The sequence below is a fragment of the Pelobates fuscus genome, chromosome 2 (genome assembly GCF_036172605.1).
Source record: "Pelobates fuscus isolate aPelFus1 chromosome 2, aPelFus1.pri, whole genome shotgun sequence".
Classification (NCBI taxonomy): domain Eukaryota; kingdom Metazoa; phylum Chordata; class Amphibia; order Anura; family Pelobatidae; genus Pelobates; species Pelobates fuscus.
The window spans coordinates 3,143,614-3,149,837 of NC_086318.1; the positions used below are offsets into that span (position 1 = coordinate 3,143,614).

Below are 6,224 nucleotides of genomic sequence, written 5' to 3' on the forward strand. Positions count from 1 at the left end.
TCATGGGGGAAGCCAATGCCCTCATCCCTATGTACTGGAGACAAACCAGTGTACCATATAGGGAACAATGGGTGCAGAGGGTAGAAAGGACGAGGGAACTAGAGGAGATCCACTGGTCGACTCTGGGGAAGAGGGATAGATATCTCAAGACCTGGGACCCATGGCTCGATTTCTGGAAAACCCCCACATGGGGAATACCACCCTTGGTCAACCGAACTTAAGGAACATAAGACAACCGTATATAGCCATGAGAGTATTCTTAATGTCTCCGCTGAAGGAGATCAATTTCCACACGACTTAGTATACAGCAGGACAACCCCCCCCCCCACCCCCTCCCGCCTTCCTCTATACCTCCCTGTCCTACCACTCCTATCCAGAACCTTAAGCCACAAGTGCAGCATTGGTAACACAATACGGTAATACCGAAGGACTTGTAAGGTTTAAATGTTAAATGGCATGTTACCGATCCCCACTATGTTATACTTGTGATTATCCCTATTTTTATTCTGTACCCCTTTTCATTCTGATCTTTGATGAAAACAATAAAAAGATATTAAACAAAAAAAAAAAATACCACACAGTATGTAATATAAGCTATTACGGTGCATGTAATAATAGCTAATATCACACAGTATGTAATATGAGATAATATGGTGTATGTAATAATAGTTAATAGCACACAGTATGTAATATCAGCTATTACAGTGTATGTAATAATAGGTAATATCACACAGTATGCAATAAAAATATGACGGTGCATTTAATAATAGCTAATACCACACAGTATGTATTATAAGCTATTACGGAGCATGTAATAATAGCTAATATCACACAGTATGTAATATAAGATAATATGTTGTATGTAATAATAGTTAATTTCAAACAGTATGTAATATAAGATATTACAATGCATGTAATAATAGTTAATATCAAACAGTATGTAATAAAAATATTACGGTGCATGTAATAATAGCTAATACCACACAGTATGTAATATAAGATATTACGATGCATGTAATAACAGCTAATACCACACAGTATGTAATATAAGATATTACGGTGTATGTATTAATAACAGCTAATATTACAGTATGTAATATAAGATAATATGGTGTATGTAATAATAGTTAATAGCACACAGTATGCAATATAAGCTATCACGGTACATGTAATAATAGCTAATATCACACAGTATGTAATATAAGATAATATGGTGTATGTAATAATAGTTAATAGCACACAGTATGTAATATAAGATATTACGGTGCATGTAATAATAGCTAATATCACATAGCATGTAATAAAAATATCACGGTGCATTTAATAACAAGTAATACCACACAGTATGTCATATGAGCTATTACGGTGCATGTAATAATAGCTAATATCACACAGTATGTAATAGTAGCTATTATTACATGCACCGTAATAACTTATATCACACAGTATGTAATATAAGATATTACGGTGCATGTAATAATAGTTAATATCACACAGTATGTGATATAAGATATTACGGTGCATGTAATAACAGCTAATACCACACAGTATGTAATATAAGATATTACGGTGCATGTAATAATAGTTAATATCACATAGTATGTAATATAAGCTATTACAGGCATGTAATAATTGTTAATAACACACAGTATGTGATATAAGATATTACGGTGCATGTAATAATAGCTCATATCACACAGTATGTAATAAAAATATTACGTTGCATGTACTAACAGCTAATACCACACAGTATGTAATATAAGATATTACGATACATGTAATAATAGCTAATATCACAGAGTATGTAATAAAAATTTTATGGAGCATGTAATAACTGCTAATAGCACACAGTATGTAATATAAGATATTACGGTACATGTAATAACAACTAATACCACACAGTATTTAATATAAAATATTACGGTGCATGTAATAATAGTTAATATCACACAGTATGCAATGTGACGAAACCAATCTCGCCACATTGTATTGGAGGAGCCTGGTTGCCCTCCTGCTGCCTCTGGACTATGGACCGGCAGCTAAAGGGTTAATTTTACTGTGTAGAAGGATTTATTTCTCCCTTTCTGCACAGCAGTTCGGTAGATTTCATCTACCGAACAAACAGCCGTTCACCAACCTCCCCAGAGCCGTGGGAAGCCGGCCGGCGTTGTTAATTGGCCACCCAGAAGCTGGAGTGTGCTGCCAATTTACCTCCCTGAAGCTGTGGTTAACCGCAGCTTAATTGCCTGTTAACTGTGTGGCCGCTGTTACACTTAGCGGCCGCTAGGTGGCGCTGTTCTGGAGCTCCCCGAGCAGCCAGCACTTTTCTGCCCGGCTTTCATGCACCAAAATCGGACACTTTTACGTACAGGCACCGCTGAACCTCCAGCCCCTGGTTCTAATTCGTATGGATTTGGTGAATGCAGGGAAATTCTGTATTTTATGTTTTATGTGAATGCTTTAACCCAGATAGCAATGCCATGGAGCCTGTTCGTATAATTAAAGACTTTGGCTCCATGGCAATTAAAATGTATTTGTGTGGTCTGGGTGCCATTCACCTAATAATGTGCACCCAGACCTGAGCTATCTGGGGATATGTTACATGTCTGTGTTTTATGTATAAAATGTGTCTGTATGTATTTTAAAGTGATAGTCTGTTTCTGTGTCACCATGTGCATAATGGAGTCTGGCCTTTGTCTTAGGAGATAATTGAATTACTTCATTAATTATCTCCAGGGCAGGGAGGAGGAAACCAAGATGCATTATGGGACAGTATTGTGGCTGTATGTACTAATCTGATACATGTCTGTCTGCTGTTTCAGTCTTCCATCTGGTCCCCTAGGGGAGTGTCCACCAGGTGGGAGACCTGCATAAATACAGGGGCAGGTAGCCCTGAATAAACAGACCACTGCTTGACCTTCAACACGGAGCCTTGTCTCGTTCTTGGGGGGATTCACTGTATGCTGTTGGAGATCGATTGCTAGGAGTGTAAGCTGATATCTGCTTTTCCTATTCATCTGCTAGCAGCTATTCGTGAGGTTCCAGCTGGAGTGCTACCTTATTCCCTTGTATGCAGTTCGGGAGTTTGGTGCATTCATTTATATCCGAATTCGTGAGTTTTGGTGCTTTTATAGTAGCTGTGCCTTTTTGTGAAAAGGTGATTATCGCCTAAACGGATTTTTCCCCTTTTATGCTGAAACGGTAATAACAACTAATACCACACAGTATTTAATATAAGATATTACGGTGCATGTAATAATAGCTAATATCACACAGTATGTAATATAAGCTATTACGGTGCATGTAATAATAGCTAATACCACACAGTATGTAATATAAGATATTACGGTGCATGTAATAATAGCTCATTTCACACAGTATGTAATATAAGATATTACGGTGCATGTAATAATAGCTAATATCACACAGTATGTAATATAAGATATTACGGTGCATGTAATAGTAGTTAATACCACACAGTATGTAATATAAGCTATTACGGCGCATGTAATAATAGCTAATACCACACAGTATGTAATATAAGATATTACGGCGCATGTAATAATAGTTAATATCACACAGTATGTAATATAAGATGTTACGGTGCATGTAATAATAGCTCATATCACACAGTATGTAATATAAGATATTACAGTGCATGTAATAATAGTTAATATCACACAGTATGCAATATAAGCTATTACGGTGCATGTAATAATAACAGCTAATATCACAGTATGTAATATAAGCTATTATGGTGCATGTAATAATAGCTAATATCACACAGTATGTAATATGAGATAATATGGTGTATGTAATAATAGCTAATATCACACAGTATGTAATATACGCTATTATGGTGCATGTAATAATAGTTAATATCACACAGTATGCAATATAAGCTATTACGGTGCATGTAATAATAACAGCTAATATCACAGTATGTAATATAAGCTATTATGGTGCATGTAATAATAGCTAATATCACACAGTATGTAATATAAGCTATTATGGTGCATGTAATAATAGTTAATATCACACAGTATGCAATATAAGCTATTACGGTGCATGTAATAATAACAGCTAATATCACAGTATGTAATATAAGCTATTATGGTGCATGTAATAATAGTTAATATCACACAGTATGCAATATAAGCTATTACGGTGCATGTAATAATAACAGCTAATATCACAGTATGTAATATAAGCTATTATGGTGCATGTAATAATAGCTAATATCACACAGTATGTAATATAAGCTATTACGGTGCCTGTAATAATAGCTAATATCACACAGTATGCAATATAAGCTATTACGGTGCATGTAATAATAACAGCTAATATCACAGTATGTAATATAAGCTATTATGGTGCATGTAATAATAGCTAATATCACACAGTATGTAATATAAGCTATTACGGTGCCTGTAATAATAGCTAATATCACACAGTATGTAATATAAGCTATTATGGTGCATGTAATAATAGTTAATATCACACAGTATGCAATATAAGCTATTACGGTGCATGTAATAATAGCTAATATCACACAGTATGTAATATAAGATATTACGGTGCATGTAATAATAGTTAATATCACACAGTATGTAATATAAGATATTACGGTGCATGTAATAGTAGTTAATATCACACAGTATGCAATATAAGCTATTACGGTGCATGTAATAATAGTTAATATCACACCGTATGTAATATAAGATATTACGGTGCATGTAATAATAGTTAATATCACACAGTATGCAATATAAGCTATTACGGTGCATGTAATAATAGCTAATACCACACAGTATGTAATATAAGATATTACGGTGCACGTAATAATAGCTCATATCACACAGTATGTAATATAAGCTATTACGGTGCATGTAATAACAGTTAATATCACACAGTATGTAATATAAGCTATTACGGTGCATGTAATATTATTCGATATTAGAGTCGATGAGATCACATTGTGCTCTGGATATTCAGTAATGTTGCCATTAACTCTAGATTGAAGCTGATTGAGTAAGAACCATAGAAACCTAATTTTTTACATGCAGGTGATCAGAACCCCCATGTTTTCAGGGAACGATATCATTTTATTATATTTCTGAAATGGTATTAATGGTTCTGCCCTGCAGTATGTATAATGCATATACTGTCTAATCTCATACACAATGTGCTGCCCATCAATGTGTCCCTGAGTAACTCTATTTCTAGGGATTTCATATTACCAGATCCAGATAATGTCGGTGCTATAGAGATGATTTAACAAGCTGTCCTCTCAGTTCCTCTTCCTGAGTTACTTAGTAACTGTACACAAACTGTCAGCTCTGGGACACAAAGGAATGTCTGCCAATCCCTCCCTCCCTCCCTGTCTCCCTGTCTCCCTCTCAGGGTGTGAGCTGAATAACACTTTCATTTCACTTTGAAACAGCTCTTGATAATATAGCATTTAAGTGAAGGCTAGATTAGTTATCTAGGTACACTTCTAAACAGGGGAACGCTTTAAACTTGTAGATTGTAAGCTCCTGGGCTACTTTGTATAAAGATATTTAGTAGCTAGCTCTCAGCTCACCGGCAGTGCCTTCTTTACCTTGTGTGTCGGTCTGTGTATGTTACACTTTTCGCCAATTGTAAAGCGCTGGGGGAAATGCTGGAACTTTCTAAATACCAATAATACCAATAATAATAATGATAATAATAATAATAATAATAATAATAATAATAATAATAATAATAATAATAATAATAATGCCAATAATAATAATAATAATAATAATAATAATAATAATAATAATAATAATGCCAATAATAATAATAATAATAATAATAATAATAATAATAATGCCAATAATAATAATAATGCCAATAATAATAATAATAATAATAATAATAATAATACCAATAATAATAATAATACCAATAATAATAATAATAATAATACCAATAATAATAATAATACCAATAATAATAATAATAATAATAATAATAATGCCAATAATAATAATAATAATACCAATAATAATACCAATAATAATACCAATAATAATGCCAATAATAATAATAATACCAATAATAATAATAATAATACCAATAATAATAATACCAATAATAATAATAATAATAATACCAATAATAATACCAATAATAATAATGCCAATAATAATAATAATAATAATAATAATAATAATACCAATACCAATAATAATAATAAT

General features: G+C 33.1%; 1 protein-coding gene across 1 annotated transcript in view; it reads right to left on the reverse strand.

Moving 5' to 3' along the window:
* LOC134585352 (uncharacterized) overlaps positions 1–5,298 on the reverse strand; it is a 45,612-nt gene extending 40,314 nt beyond the window's left edge. The window contains exon 1 of the mRNA XM_063440758.1: positions 5,241–5,298. The gene's annotated coding sequence lies outside the window, so the exon portion shown is untranslated. The remainder of the gene's footprint in view (positions 1–5,240) is intronic.
* Positions 5,299–6,224: the final 926 nt, after the last annotated feature.